The sequence below is a fragment of the Pseudopipra pipra genome, chromosome 5, assembly GCF_036250125.1.
Source record: "Pseudopipra pipra isolate bDixPip1 chromosome 5, bDixPip1.hap1, whole genome shotgun sequence".
Classification (NCBI taxonomy): Eukaryota; Metazoa; Chordata; class Aves; order Passeriformes; family Pipridae; genus Pseudopipra; species Pseudopipra pipra.
In genome coordinates, this window is record NC_087553.1 from 34,355,062 (window position 1) to 34,383,048 (window position 27,987).

General features: G+C 37.2%; 1 long non-coding RNA gene across 1 annotated transcript in view; it reads right to left on the bottom strand.

Moving 5' to 3' along the window:
- Positions 1-2,696: 2,696 nt before the first annotated feature.
- Positions 2,697-27,987, bottom strand: part of LOC135415286 (uncharacterized) — a 69,317-nt gene continuing 44,026 nt past the window's right edge. The window contains exon 5 of the long non-coding RNA XR_010431054.1: positions 2,697-4,239. This is a non-coding gene — a long non-coding RNA (uncharacterized LOC135415286). The remainder of the gene's footprint in view (positions 4,240-27,987) is intronic.

The window sequence follows — 27,987 nt, forward strand, 5'->3', positions numbered from 1 at the left end:
TGAATCAGAGATCAGAGCAATGTTTGCTCAGAAAGAACAAGGATTTCTCTTTCTCTTTTCTTTCTCTTTAATATGTTGTGTGGAACAATTCATAATTCAGCCCTTATTCATAGCTAAAAAGCACTATACGCATACTTATAAACAGCAAAATATTATTCTTTACTGACTGAAGAAGTTTACATGATAGCAAATATATTTCTAACTGTTAAAATGCTATCTTTTTTAAAAACTGTCTATATATGTAGATGCTTAGACTCCCTAATCTTGAATTTTGCAAGTCTGCTTGGTCCTTTAATGGAAACTTTAAGCAATTAGACAGAGAAAATAAAATATTTTACCTAAAAAATCATGTTCCTCTGACTCATTTAAAGAGCAAAACTAACTCTTTTGTTTTTTTTTTAATACCGGTAACATGCTCCCACACATACATAAACTATGTAGCAAAATATAATATTTTCCTGTATTTAAGGATTTTATTATAAAACTAATAATTTTTGTAGTAACTACCTCTTCCTCCTACTTTTCCTCTGAAAAACACCATAGAAGAAATGAAATTATATGTGTGTAATGGGAATGTTGAAGCATTATGCAAACAAAATTCCAAGTGAGATAATTTGGATCTGTCCATAAAGTAAAAATTAATAAACCACTTGAGTTGAAAGTCTTGAGATGAAAATGAAGAGATACTTCAGAGTTTTTGGCATGTGCATTACATCAGTTCATGGAATAGAAAACACCATAGAAATTTAAGTCCAAATCTGAGTCCAAAACTACAAAATAACTCCATTAATTTTGTTCCTTTTCACTGACTCTTGTAAGGGATGGTTTTAAAGGCCCATCTTTAAGGCTGCAGTTTTGTAAATCATCTTGCAATATCAGGGCTGACTATCTGATAAAAGGTTTTATCTGTTGTGTAGCAAACAGCATTTGTATTTCATTGCCAATCAAAATAATGATCACTGACAAAGTAAAAGATTATTACTGTCCAGAAAGGAGGAGAAATATTTTTTTACACTGAAATTTTAGGTGCTTAGTAATTTTGGCAAAAGGTTTTTTCTTTTTATAACAGTATCATATTCATGTCATTTACAACATTCAATATATGCAATAGCACAGGCCTCTAAACCCATTCAACTGAAGGGCATAATTTACAAAATTTTCACAGAAAGCATTTTTTACTAATTCCAGAACAAAAAAATTCAATGCAAAACTCTGTATTCATGGTAATAGCTTGGAGAATATTCTGTTCCATGTAGATCATAAGAAATCATATATCGGCCTTCATTAGCACAGCCTAAAAGAAATTTGTATACTACCCAAAACATGCACCTAAAATCAACAGAATTCAAGCCTAAATAATCATACCTTTCTTTGCTATACAACATTGGGTCAGAACTAAATTTTTTCTCACAGCAAAGCAGAATACAAGCTATATTGATAACTCATTATAAACACAGTGAACCACTGATTTTTACTTTATTTTTATATAAATAAATTGCTATACTGCTTCTATGTCTTTACTGCTCCTTAGCAATAAAGGCTTCATCCTGGAAGAACACTTTTAATCCTTAATTGTCTACAATCATCAATCATTGGAAATATGAGCATAAAGAACACAGGAATAAATGATGAATAAACATCACCATGAGCCAAGTTCTAACCTTCTTCCTCACTCACCCTTCATTTAGGCAGACCTCTTGTGAAGACAGTGGAATTTATAAATGAACCATTACCTACAACTCAGTGTGTGGCTTAGCCTCCAGTGTCTGCAAGGCAGTTAGACTCCCATTACTTACTTCCTCACATTACAGAATGATTGGTAGGACTTGAAAGCTTATGTGTCCTTGCAATGTGAAAGGGGGGTTTCCTCGAACCCTTTGTGTTTGATTGGCCTGTCAATGCCCCAGGGAAGCTGAGACGCCTGTGCCCTACTTGTCAGTGTGGGGACCCAACTGAACAGTCCTGCTGTATTGGAGAGCAGTTCAACTGTTCTGGGACATGCACCAACAGCATATCAGAGTCGAATCCTTTATTATAGTTTAGAAAGAGAGACACCCTCCTGGATCTCCCCACCCTTCCTGAAGTATGTTATGCTGGCAACTACTAGTGCCCTTGAAAGACTCACGGTAAACAGTTTACAGAGTAACACACATTATTAATAAACTCACTGATAATAGAAAATTGTAACAGGTGAAGCTTTGAAGATTGACAGTGATAGTAACTGACTGCAAAAGACAAACTTAAAGCAAAATACAAACTCTAATTGCCAATGACATCTAGCTCAAGGTAATCATTTAGCACGCATAGGATACAGTTCTTACCCATTAGGTGTCCGCATGGGGAAGAAGAGAGGTTTAGTCCATCAAATGATCCCAGAAGTTACAATGGAGTCTTCTCTAACTTGTCCCCATCTGTGAGACACCGGATCTGAATCTCACTGAATTATTGATATGGGTTGGAACCAACTCACTGTGAGTGTGTGTGTGTGGGGAAGGACTGGGCTGAGACCTGCAGGAACATGGTAAGGCTGCCTTATCACATAAGGCCTGCTGAGAGCACACGGCAGAGCCAACACAGCTGTGCCCATGCAGAGCACACAGCATCACCGAAGGGCTGTAGCTGGGCTGTCAGTCAAGGCAGACCTGCCTGGTAGCCCGCCCACACCACACCTCTGGAGCCTGTGACTGGCCACAGCACATCTCACTCTGGCCTGAAGGCACTGACCAGATATCCTGCCTGGGGGGGAACACTGAACTCTATAAATACACGAGACTCCATGTGAGCTTTCTTCTCCCTCTTCTCTGCTGCTACCTGAACCATGTGAACTATTAGATCCTGTAGGTAATCATTTTTCCTTTCCTGTCTCTCCTTCTCTCTTTCTTCTCTCTTTCTTTACTCTTTTAATGTTTTTTTCTTTTACTCTTTTCCTTCTCTTGTGGGTAACTTAAATCAATGAATTGTGTTTTACTAAAGCTAGTATATTGATTGTTGGTAGTGGGTATTTTCTATGGAAGGGGTCTTTGTGCTGAGTATTTTAGTGAAATATTTTTTCTTGGTTGTATTTTACTCCTGTAAAACCTTTTGAAAAATATCTTATTTTTCTCACTAAATTAAAAGAATTTCTCTTAGAGAAGAGTGTGTGACTTTTTCTTTGGATGCTAATTTGAGGTTATAATGAAACAAAAGGCTTTTAAAAAGTCTTAAATAAAATGTAACCACTCTGGGCACCTTATAGCTTAAAATCCAGAGTCTAACACCATCCCTAACTCACTTCTATGTTATGGCTTTACATTTAGGTGAAGCTTGAGTAACCCTAGCACACATACTTTTATTACTGAATGGTGTAAAATTCTCTCACTTCACTCTCATAGATATAGTCAATAAAATATAGCACACAAGCTCAGTGAGGGGTAGTCATACCTAGGAGATGGGTAACTTTGGGATGGAGGTGTGTGTTAGAAATAAAATTAGATTATAATGAACCAAGTTCATCCAAGGAGATGAACTTTCACTGCAGTCACTGGTTCAGCAGCAAGACATCTTCTCCTTTCTCCCTTGGTTGACAGCTGCTATGTGGTTTATTGGCTACATTGAGCTCCCATCCCTGCAGGGATTTCGAGAGAGATTGATGTCTTCACTCCACTCCACCCTCCATTTCATCCCTCTTAGTGCTTAAGGTTGCAGGCTTTGTTTGTGGTGAATCATCATGGAATAGATTTCATTCACAACAACTGCATTCCATCCAGGAAGTAGCAACTGCATTTAATCCTATAATTTCTAGACTGTTATAACTTTTGTTAGAATGTGAATATAACTTCCAAGGTTTCTCTAGTCTTTCTCCCAATCATCTTCCCACAGTCCTGATTTTTTTTTTAGGTTTTCCATATTGAATAAAGTTACACTTTCTCAAGGATGTTACACATTTTAGTATGAGAGTCACCACATTTTCAGCAAATGCGTTGTCCCCATCTGGAAACTAAAAAGGTCCATAACTCACCTTCAGCTTCAGTCCAACCTCAATTCTATGAAGCAGGAGAGTCAAGTGCAGTACTTCCCACTGCTTATATGACAGGGCTTGATGCTATAGGTCTGCTGCCAGAATCACAAAGATATCTGCTAATAACAGTAGATCCAAGAGCTAATGGAAAGTGTCACTCGCCAAGGATGTGACATAGGATCATTCTGGGCATGTACAGTGTCTGTTACTCTGGAGAGTCAAGACATCAGTGGACCAGATTTCTGAAAAAAAACACAGCCAAATTATACAGGTGAAAACTACTGAAAAAAAAAATGGTTGAATCCTTTTCCAAATCAGCAGAGATGGGTATATGCCTTCAAAAACACTCTAGTTGACCCATCCAAATGAAATGCAAGATATTTACATGGAAATATCTGCTGACTTTTGGCTGCTGGCAGCAGACTGATGTCTGCAAATAACCCTGACTTGGAAGTGTTGCCTAAATGCAGATCTTCTTCAGCTCATACTGTTGTCTGCTCTGAGGTGGATTTCTCTGCTGGAACTGTCCCAACCTGCAGAAATAATTTCAGGAGTACTGCAAGAAGGATTTGAGTCTCACATTCCACCATCCCGTTCAGAGCTCTGAGAGGCAGAGATTCACCACCTTTGGTGGTGGCTAAACACTGTCTAATTACTTGTGCAGCTCTGAAAACAGTGCCAACAAAAAAAGTTGAGAGACGTTCACAGAAAATATCTGAGACTTCGATGATTTATCAAAGTAGGACTTAGGTGCAGATAAGGGATAACGTGGTTTTGAACCAGAACAGGCAAACCAAGAAAACTATTTTAATGACTGTTATAGTGTGCTGGGCTTTTTTGCATACTGTTTATCTCTCCCATCTTTGCCAAAAATTCTACATTTCATGCTTTTTCTCCTTGTATCTTGTTCTATCTAGTTTATTTCTTCATCAAGCATCTTGTTCTCTTCAATTTCTATCTTACATACTTAATAACTCCTCCTTGCTGTGCGGTGGTAGAAGAGTCTTCATTTAAGAGAGCAGGCTCCTACTAGACAACAAAGAAATAATAATAGTAGAACATTCAAGCTCTCCACAGTTAAGTGTCTCTCTGACAATGGTGCATAAGCCATTAATTGCCATAAAGTGTTTACGTCTTTGACTCCTGACTTCAAAGAGGGGTGCAGGTGCTCAGCCCTGTGTCAGATGAGGTACCAAATTCCTATATTTTTCAGACACTGTACTCAGTTTCTTCAGACACCTTTAAGGCATTTGGGAAGCAACCCACATTTTAAAAGGACAAATCTAACTGCTAGTATACAGTACTTTGGGCACAACTATGGATGAAAATAAGTTTTTTGTAGCTTCATTGCAGCTTTTTTGATAAGAAAAGCTACCAGATAACAAAAAGTTATGTGAATATTTTTTCCATCACATATTTCTTATCCTAGAAATACATCTAATACAGAAATCAGCTAAAAGTCCAAACTACATTGTACCATTTCCTTTTCTTTATTTCCTTCTCTTATTGCTCTCACTGCTCAACAAGTCAGTTTCACCTCACTGAAACAGCTACAAGATTGTTGAAATCTATAAAACACCACTTGGCTGCATTTCTGTCAAAACTGCTAAATCACATTTACCCAAGATCTAAAAGAGATTATTCATAACATAATAATACATAATAAATGTATTGATCTGTTCATAACCATTTTAGTTGAAAGATGTCTTCATAGAAGGAATCTCCACTGTCTGCAGATTTATAACTCTGTAATAATTATATGTTTGAACTGCATGAGAGACAGCCAATGTTTTTTTATGAACCCACTATTTGAAGCTACTGTACTTTAAAGTGGTATTCAGAATGGAATGAAATGGTTTCATTTTATTTGTGTTACTTAAAACTTTCCACTTATCTGTGCAACTGGGATTGAAGTCATGGATTTCCTCACACATCCCACAGAGCAAAGCCACTAGCATAGCCAGAATCTTCCCTCTTTAGCTGAAAAAGCACGTATAGCATGTCTGTATATTGCAAGTCTATTTTAGCCAAAGTATTTCAGCAAAATCTCATGCCAAGTTCAGTATCTTTGCATATTTCTGTACATTTTGCATACCATTTCCTGAGATAGTCAGATATTATTCTTAAAAAGTTATGACATGTATTTTGAAATCCATGCATAAAACAAGGTGGTCAGAAAACTTCCATTCACCCTATTACTTTTTCTGCAGAAGAGAAGTAACCACCTGAACAATGTGGACAGCCTCTACAAAGTGTATCTCTTTGCTGAAAGGGCATAGGTAAAGCCCCACAAACCTCTGCCAAGGCCGTATAGGAGGACAGGGTGAACAGGAATCCTCTGTATCAGCAGTTTCACCTCCAACACACGCCACTGTCAATAGCATTTGGGGCGAGATCTCAAAAACCGATCAGGTCCCAGTGGTTTATGAGGTGAAGCTATGTATAAATGTTTCTATGATGGACTGATGCTAACAGAATCTGTTCTATGCCAGCAGAAATAGTGCCTGAAGATGAAGGGTGGAGGGGGGGTACGTTCTTGGACAAATAGATCTGGAAACACCCCTCACAACAGCAACAAATCCCTGATCACAGTGGAAGTTTTAGAGATGTGTGACCATTTGGGGCTTAGCAGTTGAGACCTTTAACCCTAGTAACTGCTGAAACTCTACTGTAAACTAGAACTATGATTTAAATAAAGAAAAAGGTTTTAATAATTTCTGATAGGAAGCATCCAAAGCTGTTTCACTGAGACAAAATGAAGAATGAAGGAGAGAAGGATAAAAGGAAGAGAGAGATAGCATTCAGTGGAAATTATTATGGTGCAATCGTTCCTTCTACTTCTTTCTGTGTTTCCCACCTCGATATCTCCAAAAATTATTTCTGACAGCACAATGTGGTGGACAATTTCTTAGATGTCACTAGGCTCAGATTGTGCTTAGTTTGCTGTTAAGGATATTAATTTGAGGAACTTTGGTTTAGCACTGCACAGTGCAAGCTGTGCAATGTATATTTTGAAGTTTTTGATGGTTCTTGTATACTTGCTTATTGAAATGTTCCATTTCCCTCAATATTATTTCTCTTCTGTCCACATTTAGTGAACAAAAAAAGAAGGAACTTCCTTAGAATTAAGAGGAAGTCTTTAATAATCCCAGGATAAGTGACATTTGTTTTTCATTTACCTTGCTTCAAGTATTCTGCCTAACACCCGATCTACGTACACGTAATGAAAAATAGAAAGCCATGGAAATAGAGAGAGAAGACTTAAGAAAATTTTTTATAAGTTGTCAAAGGAGTGATACAAGAAAGCAAGCAGTGAAAAGAGAAATATACTTTCTTATTAATTTCTCTCTCTTGTTTACCCTTCCTTTTTCTTCTTTCATTCTACTTTAGTTTATTTACCCCTTACTAACTGATCCCCTCTGGCTAACAAGATCATATTCACCCCCTCTCTTGCACATCAGCACTACTAAAACAATCATCTGCAAAACTGACTAATTGTACCAATAAATCATTGCTTCACATGGAAGCATCATGAAGTAGGTTTTCACATCTTGAGCTGAATTTACTCTTAGCCTCCATCTGTGAGATTCCTGAAAGAGCAAGAGCATGAAGGTTTTCTTGCTGATGCCAAGACTTCCATGTTGCACCTCACCCTTCTGCAGCTCCTGTGACAGTTCCACCATCAAGTCTGCCAGACTGGCTTGAAATTCTGAATGCAGAATATATCTTGTCTGCCAGAAGTCAAGATTATACTTTAATCACAGCTGCAAGACTTCTTCACTTTCCCCATTCTCTCTTTCATTATATATTTCTTCACTGAGTCTCTTTAAACATCTGATTACCATTTATGAGGATTCTGGTGCTGCAAATGGCTTATCCTCCAACAACTGATCAACACTGGTATAGCCAGAAGGGAAAATAAGTTATTGCAGTTGTGTGTTATTATGTGTTAGCTGAAATGGTGGCACCTCTTCTCCTCTGGTTTTATGACCTTGTAGGTACAATAGCTAGAAAAATTGACTGCTTAGTCTGGAAAGGTGGCAATATGATTCAAGAATTTAATTCAAAAGGTTGTTTTATAGCAAAAGGTACATTAATTAGAATAGTTCCAAGGTGAAGTGTTATCAGAAACTTCCATGATTAGTGGCCCAAATTCCTGACATATGAACATACGGGGAGCTCTAATGTTACAGTCACAGCTTCACAGCTGCCAACTGATAGCCTGTGACTTTTTGGAATGTTCCCATCTCCACAACCTCCATCATCCACTCAGTGACTACAGACTGTTTTCTTGTGAATTTAGACTAAAATTGAACAGAAGAAAAGTAGACAGAGGTTGTTGGTGAGTGTAGTCAGTAAAAATATCAGAGGGTTGGGAGGTTTTGCTGGTTGTTTTTTATCTTTTTTTTTTTTTTTAAGTCTTTTGACTTCCAAAAATTCTCTGAAAAGTTCTGGTATTGCCAACTTGGATGCATTTGCTGAAATGTTTATGAGATTTATGAATTGAGCTTCTGGCCTTTAACATTCATTCTTCAAAAGAAAATCAAGTGGTATTTCATAGAAAGTAAGTGCAATAGTGAAAAGGACCATCTTGCAAGGATTTCTCCTGCAAGAAGAAATCTTTTTTTCCCCTTTCTAGCCCTTGCTCTGAAAAGGGAAACCAAAAAGAATATGAAAATGACAGTCACAAGTGGATTAAAAAAAAGGCTTTTTCTGCCTTTCATATAGCATAGACATTTATTAGACCCTATCACCTATCATCATCTCCTCCTCTGCAGAAAAGGGAAGATCTCCACTTCGCTCATAAGATCCACTTCGTTAACAAGCTGTTGACCTGCTGGTCAAGGAGACCATCCTTCCAAGATGGCTTTCTTAGGACCTGTTCCATAAAGTTGGCATCCAGGTTTTTTAGGAACCTTCAAGCCGAGGTTGTACCAGCTGTGTGATGCTCCCAGTTAATTTCTGGCAAGTTGAAGTCCCCTGTAAAGACAAGGGCAGTTGCCTTGGAAGTGTCCCTTAGTTCCTCAAAGAATAATTCATCAGTGTCATCATCCTGGCTGGGAGGTCTATAGTAGACTCACATGATGTGAGTCTACTTATTTTCCTCTTGATTCTTACCCAGAGGCTCTCAATTGTGCCATTGCCAACTGTGAGCTCCGTACATTCTAATACTTCTGTTACATACAGCGCCACCCCTCCTGTCCTGCCTGTCCCTCCTGAAGAGCCTGAAATCCTTCCAGGGCTATGATAGTGGGAAATATGACTTTGTTTTCCCATGCATTTCTCACTTCTTTCATTAATGAGACTCTCCATTTACATAGTTACAAAAAAGGTCACCACAGAAAATGTGTCATTAAATAGCACAACCCATCTGCCTATGGATATGGAAGCATTGATTTCAATTAACACCTTTGATAGCAAAAGCTAAGTAAAACACCCTGGAAACTTTCATGGTACTGCATTATACAGATCACCTTTATTGTCACAACAGCTTCAGCAGTAATAAACCTGTTGGTTTCTTACTTGTAAGAAGTAATGTTTCTTACTATACAGCTGAATGACTAATAGCGATGAAGTTTTCATCAAAAAGTTGGAATGTCAGGTTTAGATTGATTAAACGCTTAATATGAATTTTTATCTCAGGCTTATACAAAGGTCCAGAGTCAGCAGAATTTGCCAGAAAATGAACAGAGCATTTCAAATTCTGGCTGGTTTCCAGAATTGCAGAAATATGCAAAATTGATAAATTGGACATGCTAGATAAGTAAAGGGAAAATCTACATTTCAGAACCTGACAATGCCTAGCTTTAGTGTTGATAGAAATATTTATGTAAGGGAACAATTTCATTTAAACCAGTTTTGTTAGACTTGGTGTGTTTGAGTTTGGATTTGCAGGTATTAAAAAAGAATGAGTATCTGATGCAAAAACTGAGGGAAAGTATGAGAGAAGTAATCTCTGTTTTTTATATACTGATATTTAAATAAGAAAAAATAAAATTAGGTAATAAAATTGTCTTTAAAAGCAGTTCTCATGTTAATTTCAAGGGTTTCAAGAATTTTATTGCTTATGAAATGTCCTAAAGGCTTCAATTCTCAGGAAAGACAGGAACTTTTGGAAACATACATTCAGCTTCTTTGACGTCCTCAAGTGGCATTACAAAAATGTTGTTTGAACTTTCCCTGACATCTAAGCTCATTTTATATTCATTTAATAATGCACTTGATAACGTACTTTAAAATCATCCACATAAAGTCACAAAATTACATGATTTCAGCAACATAGGCTGCAAAAGTTATGAATGCTATCTGTGCAACTCAAATTCAACACTTCTCACAGTGTTGAGGGAAGTTCAACATGTCTTTTTTCTTTGGCATTCAAAGATGGCTAGGCTACTCATCAGATGTATAATCCTAGAAAACAACTGCAATTCACAGTTTCATTCATCAGTCAAACCAGACCTGTCAAACACTAGGAGAAAGTCTCTCTGAGCAGGAGGTTGCCCTTTGAAGAATGCTAGTCCAAGTCTGTTGCATGAGGAAACGAGGACCTTTTACATCTGAAAAGATGACAGACATCTGGAGTCACTGAATTTTATTGTTTTGCCCCTCCTTAGAAACGCTTGGCAAAAAATGACATTTAACTCTGTCTCTCAGAAATCTTTTAGAATCTAATAATATTTAGCAAAATTTACAGAGCAGCACATGTAAAAAAGCAAAGGAAAAAAAGCAAAAAGAAAATATGAAAGGGAAAAGCTATTTAGAAAGCATTTAGAATACTACTCTCAGTAGCCTAAAGGAAAATCAAAGAAACAAGCAGAAAATATCCATCTTCCATATTATTTTTTTAATGACGTCAAGAAAAAAAATCAAAATTCTCTAATTTAAACCCTGAGGAACAAGAAAAAACTTTAAAAATTATAAAATTTTTAAAGGGGTTTAGTTATTTTTTCTATTTTAACCTACTCCAGACAAAATGAAAAATAATTTGAAGTGAATGAGATTAAAGAGAGGTTTCTGGAGACCAGTTGTCTTTTCTGTGTCTTGTTCATCTGGTGACCAGTACAATGACAATGACTGAAGTTATTTTATGCATCAGTATGAGTAATAGACTGAAAATGCAAATAAAATGAAAGTGTCCAATGTCAACTCCTCAGATAAAATTTCACAACAGACTCAAACTCATAATTTATAAAAGCAGTACTATCCAGTATTTTTCCACTGGTTTTACAGTCCAAGTAATAGGTTGGGGGATTTTGTAACATTTTTATAGTCTCAAGAGTTTCCTTCTCCAATAGTTTTGAATCTGTATGTTTAGTGGTGTTTCCACTATCTTCCAGGAAAGCCCTGAATTTTACTTCATTTTATGTGACTCTGGATTTTCCTTGTCTCACTGTCCTCTGACACCAATATTATCCACAGTTTTCTTCAGTCTTCCTGACCTCAACATAAGGATAGGGCTTATTTTTTTTGCAGTTATTAATAACATCACGGTGATGTAAAAAAATTGCCCCCTCCCCCAGCAGGATCCCAAGACTCAGCCTCAATGGCAACAACACACAATTCAATCCAAACTCTCTTCTCAAACCAGAGTTATCCTTTTCTCCCTTTTTTTTTATTAGCAGCCATAACATTGAGGTGTCATGCTTCCCCTTATTTTTATGACTGAGGGGGAAAACATTTCTCCTGGAAGCCTTGGATACTCAAATCATCAGGCTTTTTCACCCAGCTTTCTACCCTTGAACTTGGCCTCCTGTTTCCATTCAATTGTCCAGAATTTACGGCCTATAGGCAACTCAACCAAATCAGTCCCCAGGCTGCTCTGAAACCAGTCAAGCTCCAGGAATCCCACCTACATATTTAAAGTTTTGTACAACAAAGGGGGAAAGGAGGGCAGAATGGAGCTGACAGGTTAGCAGTGCTTCCCTTTACGATTCCTCAGGGGAAGAAAAATAACACTCTAATGATTTAAACAGCCTGATGTGTGTCAAGTGCATAAGTCATCACTAAAAAATTATATGTAATATACCCTATAGCAGCTAAAAAATGCATTGGCCATAAAGCAATATTGTGTTACTCACCTAATATGCTCCACAAATCCAGCCCGGGCCTGTTAGTAGGTGACCAATTTAAATAACGTAAAGCTCTGGAGACTGGTTATTACTATATATTGTACCTTGCAGAACAGCTCTGTGCTAATGATTTACCTGGGAAAAATTACCTTTGCATATAGTTCTTTTCTCTGATCTCAGAAACCTAATTTACACAATATCAAGGTATTTTAGAATGTAATTAATTTTCATTAAAAGCAAAGTAAATGCTTCTAATTTAAGGAGTCTCCACAATGTTAAACCTGCAGTGAATTAGAATAAAATGCTTATCTCATAAAAAAAATAGTAATCAAAATTACATTGTCTTATTTAGAATTTAAAAGCAATACAATATATGCATGTTGTATTGAGCTTTTTTAGTGACATGCGGAAAATTATTAATCTGCTAATAGAGATAATTTCAGTGCATCTCCATCCACCTGCTATGGTTTAACTCCAGCTGGCAACCAAGCAACTTTTATGCTGAGATCAGAAAAGTTTAATAATTGAAAAAAACCACAAATATTTTAATAATAATAATAATTGTAATGAAAATGAGAGAGAGAGAGAGGGACAACCCCGCCAAAAAAAACAACGGATGCACAATACAGTTGTTCAACACCCAGTGACCTAGCAAGTCCCAAGCAGAGATTGCCCAGACTTGGGGATTCAGGGATCTGTGTTGGTGGTGCCCAATAAGGTGCATCCATGCCAGCCCACTGCACATAAGCATGGCTATCCGTCACTGCTGCTGTCTGCAGAAGACACCTACCATGTCAATATGATAATTGCTTCCTGGACAGCGGGCCTGTTGCCACCCAGCACCTGCTCTGGTGCAATCCTCCAACAATCAGGTGTTTTTCCCTACCAAAGACCTAGGAAGCTACTAAGGACTTGCTGTAAAATCCAACTGAATTTGGCTCTGATTTGAACATGACTGCTCTTTATCCTTAAGCAAAGCATCATGTCAGCAAAGGACATGAGCCAAGGTTTGGGTTTGGCCCTAAGCTTTTCAGGCTTTCTGAAATCACATCTGAGCTAGCAGGAGATGCAAATCGGTAATAATGCTTTCCATGTAACTATTATTCCTGTCACTTAGCCAAGCAGAGAAGTTGGGGGTCACTACATTTTAATACAGACTCTGTTAACTTTCAGTGTTATTAAGACCTTGGGAGTCACTCAAGGTAATGATTCTAAATGGGGGGAAAAGTAAGATAGATAATGGAGCCTACAGGCATGGAAGAGATTTTATTATTCTTAGGAGACAATATACAGAAATGTCAGATAGGACACTTACTGAAAAGTGCTGGAAACAGTATCTTTATGTAAAAGTGAGTAATGTTCAAAATAAATTAATTAAACTAACATTTATTTTAGTAAAAGTCAGAGGAATTGCAGAGAGAGAAAATTCTTATCTGAGACTTACTTATTTTTCTGAGGATTTACCTGGATGAAAAGTAATTATATATTGCTTTTACTTTTTGAATCCTAAAACACTATAAAAGTACTTTTCATCTGAATTTAGGCGTGATGAAATGCAGTAACCCTTCTGGTAACTACCATACCCCAGAAGCTCCCCCTACCATGACCTAATTTTTCCAGCCTATTTCCCATCCTTCCCTATGAAAACTTCTCCCTACGACTTCAGTTTGGTTTATTTTGTCTTTCATTAGACAAAGGTGTCCTTGCCTGGAAACAAACTCAGTTTCCAGAAGTAGAAAGCATGCACTGTTCTGCTTGCTTTTGAAAGGCAAGAAGTAGCTTAAATGCCCATAAGATTCCTCAATTTCAAAGTCAAAAGGCTTAATTAATATGATAGTGTTAATCAAATGTCAGAATCACAATGTTAAGACATAAGTTTCAACTCCTTTGAGAGTGTGAGTATTAGCAGAAACTAAATTTAAGGACATAATCAAAACCACACTTGCCAGCTCAAAAGGCAATTTATTAAAACAGAGAAAAAAGTCTGTCAGGTGTGTGCTAGGTTTAACAGCAGAAACTGAGGTAATCTCTCATAATCATGGACAAAGGCCCCAGAACACTTCTGGTAATCACTTAGTCGGGTCTTACCTTGTCAGTGTTCCCTCTTATTCTGTTGTGCAAGTTAATATCAAGAAAACCAATTAGAATAGTTTTTTTTTTTAATATTTTGTTGTCAGAAGTCTCTTTAATATGCACAGAATAGATATGTCAGGGATTTTTGTGGTTATGATCATGAAGTTTCCTTTTAATCAGAGACATCTAATTTCCTGTCTTCTATTGATCTATCCAGAGGAAAAATGAAGTTCCAAGAAAGTTCCGCTTGATTACAGATCAGGTTTGTGTTCTTGAATTTTATAGGAGATAATACTATTCACACAGGTCCTTGTGACTCATTACTCAATATATTCATATTTGAGGATTGTACTTGAGCCAGTCCCGAACAACTGCTGGCAGTTCACTGCACAATTATTTAAAGACATGAACTGTGCCTCCAAAGTCCTGTCTTTAAATTTCACATACAGTTTACTTTTTATTCACATAAAAGCAAGTAATCTGGCAAGCAGGTTACCAGACTGTTTGCAAAGTTTTTTCTGTCCTTTTTTTTTACCAGAGTGGTCTCTGCAGGTTTCACAGAATAACAGAATCATCACATTTGGAAGAGATCTTCAAGATAATCTAGTCCCACCATCAACCTAGCACCACCAAAATCACCCCTAAACCATATACACAAGGGCCACATCCAGACACTTCTTGAACACTTCCAGAGATAGTGACTCTACCACCTCCCTCAGCAACTTACTCCAACATCTAACCACTCTTTCAGGGAAAAAAATTTTCTAATATCTAATCTGAACATCCCCTAGCATAGGGGACCATTTATTTCCTCTTGTTCTTTCACTTGAGCTGCAGCAGAAGAGACTGACCTTGACCTCACTACAACCGCCTTTCAGATAGTTGTAGAGAGCAATATGGTCCTCCCTAATCCTCCTCTTCTCTAAACTAAACAGCCCCATTTCCCTCAGCAGCTTCTCATAAGACATGTTTTCTAGACCCTTCCCCAGCTTCATTGCCCTTCTCTGGACTTGCTCCAGCAACTCAATGTTCTTTTTGAAGTGAGGGGCCCAAAACTGAACACAGTACTTGAGATGTTGCCTTAGTACAATGGGGCAATCACTTCCCTGGTCCTGCTGGCCACACTATTTTTGATACAGGCCGGGATGGCACTAGCTTTCTTGGACACCTGGACACACTGCTGGCTCATGTACAGCTGGCTGTCATCGAACACCCCCCAGTCCCTTTCTGCTGAGCATTTCTAAAGTCACTATGCCCCAAGTCTGTAGCACTGCCTGGGGTTGTTGCAACCCAAGTGCAGGACCCAGCACTTCTCCTTATTGAACCTCTCACAGTTGTTCTCATTCCATTGACCCGGCCTGTCCAGACCCCTCTGTAGAGCCTTTCTACCCTCCAGCAGATCAACATTCCCACCCAACTTGATGTTATCTGCAAACTTACTGAGGAGCCACTCAATCTCCTCATCCAAATCATCGATAAAGGTGTTAAACAGGACCAACTGCAATTCTGACCTGTAGGGACAAGGAAGTTAAATGTAGAAGATTTATTCAAAGAGGATAAAGACTTTTTGCTCAAGGAAGTTTTAGCTGCTAAGAAAACTTGGCCTAGGAAAAGATCAGTGTGGAAAAATTCCATTTATTATAGCTACATATGTTTATTCTCTGCCTGTTTTGAGAAGTAGGATTCCTGAGTAGAGATAACACTTCCTCAGAGACATGCTGTGAGGCCCCTGCTGGGAGAGAGAGAGAGTCCATCAAGGACAGGGGAGAATACAGCCTTGAAGTTATGTGCGTGTGAAAGGTATCGTTATAAAAGCACTAGAACGGGTTTCCTGGGCTGCTCTTTTGCCCTCTGTGTGATTTTAGCAGTGTATTTAGGGTTTCCAACTTCAGAATAAACTTCACCTTAATATCTTAGACATGGTTTGGTATCTGGGATTATCTGCATGCATATCAATTCTTAGATGAGCCCTGGGGAACACCATCAGTGACCAGCCAGCAACTGGATTTAGTTCCATCTACCACCACTCTGGCCTCAGACATTCAGCCAGTTTTTCATCCAGTGAAGAGAACATCCATTCATACTATGAGCATCCAGTTTCTGCAGGAGGATATGAATAAGGAAAAGGTTTTTTATCAGCAGATCCACTTCAACAATTACAATGATCAAACGTGCAAAGATCCCAGACAGAGTGATGCTAACATCACTATTTTTATTGTTTGACTAAGAAAAAACATGATGTAAAGTCAACATGCCTATATCCTGTGTTCTTTGTGAGACAGAGATTCCAAGTCTCCCATAAACAAAGATAATTTGGTGTAATGTTACTGTTGTTCTACAGAAAGAAAAAGAGACCATGAAATGTAGGTTTATGTCTGAAATTGAATCAGGATTTCTGGACCTGATGCACATTTAAATATCATATAATTTTAGAAGATGCAAAAGGAAACTACAGTGCAAGCAAATATCTGATGAACACTATGGTATAAGGAAAGGAATCATCAAATCGTTCTCTCTTTCTGTCTCTACCACAGATTTTTATAGTGTTAGGTTCTTTGCTTTAAATAAAAAATAATACAAGGTGCAAAAGCTATGAACTATAACTTTCACAATCAGCTATAGCTTTCACATTCTGCTGCTATGATACCTTCAGAAATTCTGTAGACTGAGGCAGGTAAAAGTCAAACACACGAGAAGGGTCAGTGTTAATGCCTTTTTTCAATATTAGTGGCACCAGAAAAATGTTGGAGAGTTTCTTAATTGAGTTAAAGACTAACAATGACTAATATACTAGTTCTTCTAATATATTTTTTCTAATAAAATACATTGCATCAATAACAGTATATCTTTATGGCTTCAATCAAGTTATGTATTTTTGTACAGATCAGATCATATTACATTATAGACTTGTTACACAAAACCATCAGGCAGTAAGTATACATAGCTGCTTGTTCTTAAGGTAAAGATTAACAATTAAAAGCTTAGCAGTTCCCATGAAGATTATTCAGACTTTTCAAAAATACTGGTGAACATTGTTGCAGATTCTGAGAAAATATAATTTCTTTAAATTAACTGGTGTTTTTAAGGTTTGCATTGAAAAGGAAGTGCTAGAAACACTGTTTTATTGAATGAAAACTTAGGATTTTGGAACAAAATACAACACAGGTGAGTTCCATTAGTCCACTGAGTATAAAGGAAGAAATAAAACAGTATCAGTAGTGGTAAAAAAACACAGGGTCCTATTTCACAACGCACAATCATGTTGTCTTTGAAACTGTAACACTTTTTAATGAGTCAATTTTGCAAAGATGGAAATCAATTCACTTTTTAAGAAACACACCATCATTACATAAAATTGGAGGGCAACACATCTTCCATGTAGGACTGGACAAATTTATGCACAAAAAAATGAATAAGGAATTGTTCGAAAATAGAAAAGAAGGTGCTACTTCAGCCAAAGGATGGAGAGCTGTACACAGAGGCAGTTTCTCTTCACCTCTAGACTAAGCTGCAGTTAGCTCAGCTAACCCGAATATAGGAAGGATCTCAACATATCTGCACTCAGATCAGAAGAACTCCAAAGGATTTTAAGTCTGCTACATAATTTTTTTTATATCAGATACAAATGTCGTAAATTTGTGGTTTTTTTTTTTTAACCTGGGTCCTCAAAGATATCTCTGTGTTTACATTTAACTCATAAGGAGAGTATATTGTTCCACTTACATCTTGGTCTGACTCAAAGGATATCAATAGAAGATATCAAATAAGCTGTTAAATACTCTTTATCAATTATCAAATTACAGAAAAAAATAAATGGAAAGTCATCACAAATCTGCTGAGATGTGATTTAACTTGAAGTGGAATTCATTTAATATATTTCATTTTGCAAGAAGGAACATGGAAGAAGCTATTATGCTAGAATCCATTTGGTTTACAAGAATACTAAAAGGAATAAAAAGAAAATAACCGTATAGGATAGAATATTGCATAGGAATAAAAAATGAATATAATTTTATAAAAAATAAAACAAATATTTCTTTTGTGTTTGGAAGCTCAATAAACAACATGAATATGTATTTTGTAAAAAAAAGTTACCATTAATTTTACAATAAAACACACAAAAAGCTGAGCAATACCCAAGAATCTGTGGATAAACAAAGGGTTTTTCAAAGAACTGAAATAAGGCATAATTTGGAGAACACTTTTTCAAATTCCCCTTTTAATAACAGCAGTGAACCAGAACAGCCTTCAGAGTTCAAGTGAAGGTAGCAATGGCTCAGAGATCTTACTGAACCTAACTGAGAAGGCTTTGTTTTGTATGGGGATGTGCTGGGAATGTGTGCAGGGACAAAACAAAGATGAGACGATGAGGGAAGAGCATCACCTTGTGTGTGATGTTACGTGCACGCCTCAATTTATCTGCTGTATAATATTTTGTCTAAGTGAATAAGTTAAAGTATGATAAAATGTAGGAAGCCAATATCTGAATGAGAGTATTGAGTTTTATTCCTCAGAGTTCTGTTCTCCATGTTTCTAGAAAGACTACAGACTCATTTTGCCAAGGCCAGAGAAAAGATAGAAAATGAATCATTCAAGTGCCCCACCATGAGGAAAAAAGGGGGAAGAATAGTGGGTTATCAGAAAAAGAGAAAAGCAGTATCACCTTAGGAGCCTTTTGAGAGAGACAGCTGTGCTCATTTAAACTCTGAGCAGGTAACAAGCTGCAGGCAATTGATCCGATAGTATAAACCCTGAAAGCTGCATGCAATTTCTAGGTGAATAGAAAATAGGCCTGTTTGTTCCCAAATAATCACAGATGCTTGAAAGGTAGAATCTGGTAGGCCTTAATTGCTGTTTTGCTTTCATGTTGGCAGGGAGGGAAGAGGAAGGTAGTCTCAGTTTAGTGTCTGGTCTAAGAAGCTAAAAGATTTCCCTGACAGATGGATACATCTGAAGGGCATATACTTGACCAGTAAAGAATTGAAACTGTGGAAAAGGGGAATAAAGGCCTCTCCTGAATCTCTTTGAGGGACTGTCCAGTAGACCTTTGATATGGAGAAAGGCAAGCTACAGTCTGTCACTGGGAAGAATATCTGCAGCTAAAATGGAAGAGGGAAAATAAATCACATTCTGCAATTATTGAGGTTTCACTGTGTTCTCAGGAAAACACAAATATTTCTCTAGGGAAGTATTCCAAGACACATTTTGCCATGTAGAATTTTTGTCAAAAAAGGCACCTATTAGAGGACTATTTCTTCCATTAAAAAATATTTGTCATGGTGTAACTTTGACAAATTTAAAAGCTGTATGATCTTTGTAAATGTCTAGGACACTTTTGCAGATATGGACCAGCTAGCCTGGAAATACCTGAGCTTATTTTGGTTTTGATGTGAATCATAACTGATTGCATACCCCTAAAAAGTTGATGACTCTGTAAGAAGATATTGTTTGCTATGACCTCTTAAAAAGGTGGTTGCATTTGCACAATTGTAAAAAATAAAATTCTGACAGGCATAGGATGAAAGCAGTAGGAAGGAAAAGCTGAGGTAGATCTGAGCATGGAGATCCTCAGGGACTGCTGAAGAACATCATGTTGCTGTGAACTAGACACTGGTGTCATTAAGTGGTCTGTTTAGACGGACCTGGCAGTAACAGCTTCTCACTGCATTTGAGTCAAAGAGAGTGAAGATAAACCTCTGCTCTGAATGTTGTTCCATAAAAATGAATTGTTTGGCAGTTTGATGATAAAAGAGATTTTACAATATTAATGTGCGAGACCTACTCTTTCTAATGCTGCTGATATATCTGTCCTGTTATCAATTCACCAAAGCTATTACTACTAAAAGTGGACTGTTTGGGTTTTTTTACCAAAATCAAGAAATTGGCAGAAAGGGGGAAGAGGAGAGGAAGACTGAAAGGGACGTTTATGAGGTGTTGATCAAACAAATGCAAAAAACACTGGAAATTTCTGTTCAAGATGTCCTTGGATTATTTTAGGGATCTTTAAGCACCTTCTCTTCTTATTTTCTAATTTGCACATTCAAGTCTGAAATATGTAAGTTCTCAATCAAAATCAAAATACTAAGTATTTCAAACTTTGAATGTTCCTTAAATGTTCCTGTTTCCAAAATGAAATATTTTAATTTAAAAAAAAGTTCTATAAAAAAACTTCTATTTTACCCTTTCTGCTGATTTAAAACAAACATACAGACACAAATGCCAAATCTATACCTGACTTCAGTCTCCAGTTACAGCATTTTCCACCAAGGGAACTTAGTGCCATATAACGTTTGTTTCACTCTAAATGCAAGAGTTGTTTTGGTTGTCTTTCATGCTTCACTCCCCCTCTCTGAGGCATGGCAATGTTCATGGTTGTCACTTCTAGCCTTGGCTTGCACTGTGTAATGATAAGTGGACTACATTACAGCAGAAATCTGAAAAGGGCAGAAATGTAAATTAGAGTGGCAGGTTTTCCACATTCTGAAGAGATGTGTTGTACAATCTTTTCCTGCACGACAGAGAGGTACTGTCAGCTTTTGTAGCATTTTCACAGCTTTTGTAGGTGGGAGTGGCAATAATTCCAAGCAATCATCCTGAATTCATTGTGACTGTCTGTGTGTACAGATCACAAACATGAAAGATGATGTTTTAGCCCCTTCTTTTGTGCTGGAGAGGGATTCCAGGACAATCTAGCTCTGATCTTTGTCCACGTAGTTTTTGGTAAATTTAGAGTTATTCTGTTCCTTTCTCATGAATCTATTAAACACATTGACCATTATAACAGTTGTAACCAGTGCCATCACAAAAGACAAATATTTTAATTTTGCTGAGCCAGTAACAGAGAGCACAAGATGTCCAAATCCAGCATCCTCTATGGAAATCCAAATAAGAGCCATCTGTAGACATGCAGCAGGATATACGCTATCCTGTAAGCACTAGAGCACATATGAGGTTAATTGTTTCTCTATTCAAAAATACCACTTTTCTAAATGCATTATTGTTTGTTTTGAAGATAAATGAAAAGAAGGAAACAATGGGTTGTGCAGAACAAAACAATTTAGCTAGGAAATAGGCATGAGAAAAGTGGGACATGTGCCATCCTGCAAAGGTCATTTACCAACAGGGTATTTGAAAAATTGCAATGAGCATGTTTTTGGTACATATCAGTCTTGAAAGAAACAATAGCATGTAAGACATCCTGAGATGGCAGAAATCCCTCCCCCTATGTCTAGGGGTGCATGACTTAGCAAACCAAACACTCAGAGTGCCAATTCCTATGCCATTATGCCCTGCCAAGCTCTGACTATGGAGTGGTTTACCTCTCTGTTTGTCTGCCTGCCTCAGTTTGTAAAATGAGTTATTGAACCAAATACCAGACTGATTTTTCAACTATCTTCAATGATAAAATAACAGGGTATTAACAATTCTATTATGTCCTGTGTATACTACAAGTCTGAATAGGTTTCTCTGTGCCCTCCCTCAGCTTTTCAGCTAGCAGTGAGAGGGAAGGACTGTGTAGATGAAGGAAAAAGGTCTCAGATCTTTCCTTAGGAAAACTCATTCATTTTCTGCAGCTATGTTCTGTAAGCTGTGATTTTTCATTTTGCTATTAACTTAGCTTACAAAAAACTTTACACTGCTGTTTCTCCATCATTAGTAATATTATGATTATTTAAGTTTCTCTGCACTATCCAGATACAGCTGCACTTATAAATAACAAGAATAAATTAATGCAGTCAAAATCTTATGGTTTTACCTTGGCAACCTACATGAAATTTGGAAGGAAAGCAGAAGTAAAGTCTGAAAGTGAAAAGGGCTTGAAAAAGGCAGTAGGAAATCATGCAAATTTAATGTAAATAAAATAGCTCCCAGTTACTTACAGGCATCAAAGCTGGAAGAGATGGATTTTTGTCTGGTGATAAAGACACTCTCCCAGCTGCTATCTGCTCCTAGGAAGTTATTTACTGAAGACCTAGGAAGACAGCATAGCCTGAGGAGAGCTGAGATTTTCTAATTTGAACTAAATTTTACAGGAAATTTAAAGAGAGAGAGCAGAAAGAAGAAATAGTCTGGAGAAATCTGCAAAAAGTAATTCTGACTTATTTTTTCACTTCATGTAGCAGGAGATGCAGGACCTGTAAAAATGGCTTTAAAACTGCCATTATTTTTTGTGTTTATATATATATATACTTATATACCCATGCATACATGGATATTCCTATTATGTTGTTACCTCACATCTGGTGTCAGAAATCAAACTTAAGGTACCTAAGTCTCTTTGGCAGACCAAATGTAGCAAAAGGATATGGCTATATCAATTTGCTAAAAATAAATCAATTTCCATTACACTGTAAGAGAAGGTTATTTTTTTCATACAAAACACAGGAATGGTTCCATATGTAGCTAAATACTATCCCTAATATTTTCAGGTCATGTATAAATTATTTATTTTTTGTCATTTCTGTTACCTAGCTTTTCTAATTAGTTTACACACACACACACACACACACACACACACACACACATAAATGTGACTTTTCAAAAGTATATTTCAAAGTATTTCAAAGAGGCCTCCTATGGATGAGGAAGCTTCAGGAAAATTGTCTTGTTTAAAGATACCCAGCTTACCAGAGACAGAGCCAAACCCCCACAAACAAAAAAACTGTTTCTAATATGATGGTCCCAGACATAGCTCTCCACGTCACCGTGGTGTACTGCAGCATGAGCTTGAGTTTCCAGGAGGGTAAGAATGTCCATTTATTTTAAGAATTGGTTTGCTACAGTTCACATGTCATGAGAGTGAATACATAAGAGCTTTCTTTAGTTGGTAACTTATAGGAAGAAAAAAATATCTCTATTCTGCACAGGTTCTGTATACCAATGCCAAACAAGAAAGGAAATTCTCCAGTATGCTCTTAGTGTGAAGAGAAGGAGCACAGAAGAGGTGCTTCACTCATGTTTCAGCACTTCATATTGTCAGGATTTCAAGGCTTCTACTGACTGGTTACAGCAAAGCAGCATCAGCCCTTTTTGCATTTTCACTCTAGTTGTCCCTATTCTTCATCTTCCTTGATTGATTGGGAATAACAAATTAACAGCACTGTGGTCCCGGTAAGACTCCATTCACATAATTTTTTGATATAGATCCATTCAGATGGGTGTGCTATTCTTGAAGAACTTCAAATTTTTCTACACTTTGGTTCAGGATTTAAATTAATGACATGCATTGCAAGTTTCAGCACATCCTAGGTGCATGAACCTATTAAGACTCAGCTGTAACACTTAGAAGTGAATAATTCCAGGCTTTCTAGATATTACACACCTTGGTAAATGCAATAAAATGCCATTGAATTAATATCATCATTGACAAATGTATGAAGTCTTACAACATCATCCACACGTAACTTAGAGATGGAGAAAGAGGTCTTGTTCCAGAAATAATAGGTATATCCAAGCTCTGTATATTCTACAAAGAGTGGAATCTCTGCATAATTTGTAAAATTAAAAAAAGTATTACCAGTTTATGATGAATATATAACTGAGCAAATAACATGGCCAGTTATTTTGGTCTCTGTGACTAAATGACAATCTATTCTGTTCATATAAACCTTAAAAAAAAGTCCATAATTAAATAGCTTCCTATGTGAACACAGTAAGAGATGAGAACAATATTTGCTGGATCCCAACTGCAGCACTGAAATAGAAGAAAAATGTAACTATTGTGTCACTGCATCAGCATCTCCAGATCTCCAGTTAGATATTCTATGGGGTGCTAATCCTGACAAAGACACCCATTAACATCATCATATGCCCAAATACTTGTGCTGCTGCATGGCTGCCAGATCGACCTGGTTATCACCAGAGCATGTCTTGCAGTCTAAAGGTAGGATGATGACTTGAGGAAAATGCAAGGCAGGAAGTTATATTCATCATGCTTTTAATTTCTTTCTGCAAACTGCAAGAAAAAATTTGCAAGTTGCCATGATAGATTTTGGGAAAACTATTGTATTGCTGAGACATCAGTCTCTGCATTGTCTGGTTGATGCTTTAAGCCTGATTTGCTTTGGCAATCTAAAGCAGATTTCCAGGTCAATCAGGAAACCATCTCCAGGTAGATTCTGTCCTGTATCGTGATATCAAAACTGCATTGTAATAATACCAAACCAACAGTCAGTGGTCAAGGTGGGGTACATACCCTATATAAATATTTTTTAAAATGTTCTTTTCAGATTATCTGGACAGAGCAGAGCTCTGTCAAAAAAATAAATAAATTAAGCAGACATGAAAACCTACTGTTTAACCTCAAAAATTCCCAGAGTGTCAGAGCATTGTAACTCTTACATAGTACAGACCCAGCCTTTGAAATACAACTCCTCAGATTCCAAGACAATTTAAATGCCTATGTAGAAGCATTTCAGGAGAAATGCAAAAGCAAAGACTGAACAAAATGGTCTCCAGAGAAGCAATGTACACAAAGGTATGAAATCAAATCATAAGTTCATTATATAGACATTTTTTTCTCATCTTAAAAACACACTGTATTTATGGTGATTTCTGCAACCTTCTAAGCTCACTGAAAGCTTCTAATCAGAAGCTTTTTTTTCAGTTCATTATAAGTTTAACTTGTGTAAGTTTTCTGACCCCATTGAATATTTTCTTTCAATAGCTATTATTCACAACAAGTTTGATTTTACCTTTCACCTCCTTTGAATAATATGTTATTTTATAGCAAAATTTAAGATATCTCTTCTTCCCTCATTTATCATATGCACTGATTGAATTAATTTCAAATTAGGCTGCAGGCTATTTTGGGCAAAGTTCGTTTCCTGCAGGATATTTGCAGAGCATTTACTACAAATAGGTCTGCTACACATGAGCATTAACAGAGTACAATAGCAGGTGTTATTAACAACAGAAGCTTTAGGTTCAAAGATCAGGTGAGGTGATGTCTGAAAACAAATGAGCAAAATTCCATTCTGCTGGCTATCGAATAGTGATCACTTCACCAAATGAATTCAGTGTTTGCAGCTTCTGTTCAGAATACCTGATTGATGGGAGCCCTGGCTGGTGCCACTTGTCAGAGCATAACCTTGATATGTACGTTGCAGCACTGCCTGCTTTCTTCTGTCACTTTCACTGTGTGCCGAGCTCTAATTTGCTGATTATAAATTGATGGCCATTTTGGCATTACTGATTTTCTTCATTTAACATTCCTGATGCTGCTTCTCCACCTTGATCTTTATTCAAGCACAAGAGAGGTACAAAGTAACAGCTAAGAAACCACATAAAGGAACTTCAGATGTATCTGGCATACTTGCAGAATAGTAACTTAAATCAAGCTAGGATGCTTCCTCTTTTATGCATGCTTATTTTAATTTTTTGACTAAGAAATTTTCTAAATTGAAATAAGTTGCTATAAATTCAACCTGAAATACAATTAGTAGGATAATTTAAAATTTTTAAGCCTAGAATGGCAGCATATTCTCATTTTAAGCCTAGTTTATAGCGAACATCATTGAAGAGCTGTCTGTGTGAAGATTTTAATAATATGTGCATGAAATTGCTGTCTATAATAGGAAGAGCATGACAAGTCACGACAAATTAACATAATTATCAGTCAACAAAATTGCCTCTACAAAATTGCTGGAGAAATTCAAATAATGTAATGGGCAAGGTGAGCCTTAAAGCAGATGAGATTATACAAATGAAATAACATTGGAATTAATGAACAAATTTTCAAACATAGTACAATATTGGAAAAGTAAAAATATACCTTTAAGTTAGAATACTTAATGCATGGTAATTCTTAGAAACTGTAGAGATTTTTAAATCTTCTGCTAATAACATCAAAATTTCATATCATTCAGAGATAAAAGCAGTTTCATAGAAGAAAAATTATAGAAGGGGATGTCATATAGTATGTTTACCTTTATGATCTGTGCATGTGGTCCAGTCCATAAAGCAGAGAAACTTCACATCTTTCAGGAAACTCAGAAAGATAATAACTTAGTAGACACTTGGAGAGTGTTTCATATGGCTAAGGGCAGGCAATTCATGCCATTTTTGAGCCTAAAATAATTACATGGGACTAGCTTATATGATATGTCCCACAAGAGACACAGATCCTTTGAAGATGCTATTAAATATCAGGCTTGAGACCATAGCACTAGATGAATAAGCTTAATATCTATAATAGCAGAAGATGAATAAGCTTAAGCATCTGAATTCCATATTCACCTTTGCTTAGCTATCTTGCTCAAGCAGCTGATAGACACCATTGTCCCTCATAGCCCTTCATTCTCTCTTCTCTTTTCAAGGAATTTGTTCTTCAGGAGTCAGTGCGGGGTCCAATCATGTGTAACCCTGATTATTGATCTGGATGATGGGACAGAGTGTACCCTCAGAAAGTTTGCTGTTGACACAAAACTTGAAGGAGTGACTGATACACCAGAGAGTTGTGTTGCAATCCAGAGAGATCTTGAAAGCCTGGAGAAATGAGATGAGAGAACCTCATGAAGTTCAAGAAGAACTGAAAAGTTCTGCACTTGGGGAGGAACAATGCATGCACAAATATATGCTGGGGACCACCCAGCTGGAAAGTGGATTTGCTGGAAAGAGACTGAGAGTTGTGGTGGCTCCCAAGCTGAGCACAAGTCATCAGTGTGTTCCTGTGGCAAAGACAGCTAATGGTGTCCTCAGCTGCACTGGGAAGAGTGTTACCTACTAGGTCATGGGAGGATATTTCTCCTTTCTACTTAGCACTGGTGAGACTAAGTCTGGAGTGTACTGTGTCCAGCTCTGTGATCCTCAGTGCAAGATAAACATTGGAGAGAGTCCAACAAAGGGGCCCAGAGATGGTTAAGGGACTGGAGCATCTGTCTTACAAGTAAAGGCTGAGAGAGCTGGGACTGTTCATCACAGAAAAGAGAAGGTTCACTAGAGAATCTCTTTAACATGAACAAATATCAGAAAGGAGGATGTAAAGAAGAGAGAGCCAAGCTGTTTTCAGTGGTGCTCAGTGACAGGACCAGAGGCAATGGGTGCAAACTGAAACAGAGACAGTTTGCTCTGAACTTCAGGAAACACTTCTTTTCCTGAGCACTGGCATAGGTTGCCCAGAACAGCTGTGCAGTCTCCCCACTTGGAGATATTCAAAAGCTGTTTGGCCATGGTCCTGGGCAATTGCCTCTGGGTTACTAGTTAAGCAGGAATTTGGACCAGATCACATCCAGAGTTCCCCTCCAACCTCAAATTTTCTGGAATTATGTGAAAGGGAAATCAAGAGACTTCTTGATGATGTGAACTCTCAAACCACATCTCTACAGACATAACAAAAATAACAGCATTCAAGCCCACAAGCTATGAACATCCTAGTATATGAATTTGGGAGTCTGTAGCTCTGTAGTCTCTCTCAGCACAGAGAACTGAGACTAGCTCAGTTGGTTAGAGTGTGATGCTAATAACACCACTTAAGAGTTGGACTCGATGATCCTTGTGGGTCCCTTCCAACTCAGAATATTCTGTGATTCTCTGAACTGTTTGCAAGCTCAAACTACAGATGAACAACTATGTGTGATTCCTGAAGATATTCTGAAGAAACTCGTGCAATTGCTACAGATATGCATCCACCTATGATTCAGGCACACCTACATAGTAGGTGTGTATTAAGCATGTATTTACATAATCATATAAAGCACTCACCTGTAAGCATAAAATTAGATCTGTAAGATACAACAGATAACATCTCTAACATGTCTCAAATAGCTTTATGTTTGGGGCTTCTTTCCAGATTAATAGGGACGCATGACTAGCTCCACAAATATCTCTTCAATTACTGTGGGAGAAGTT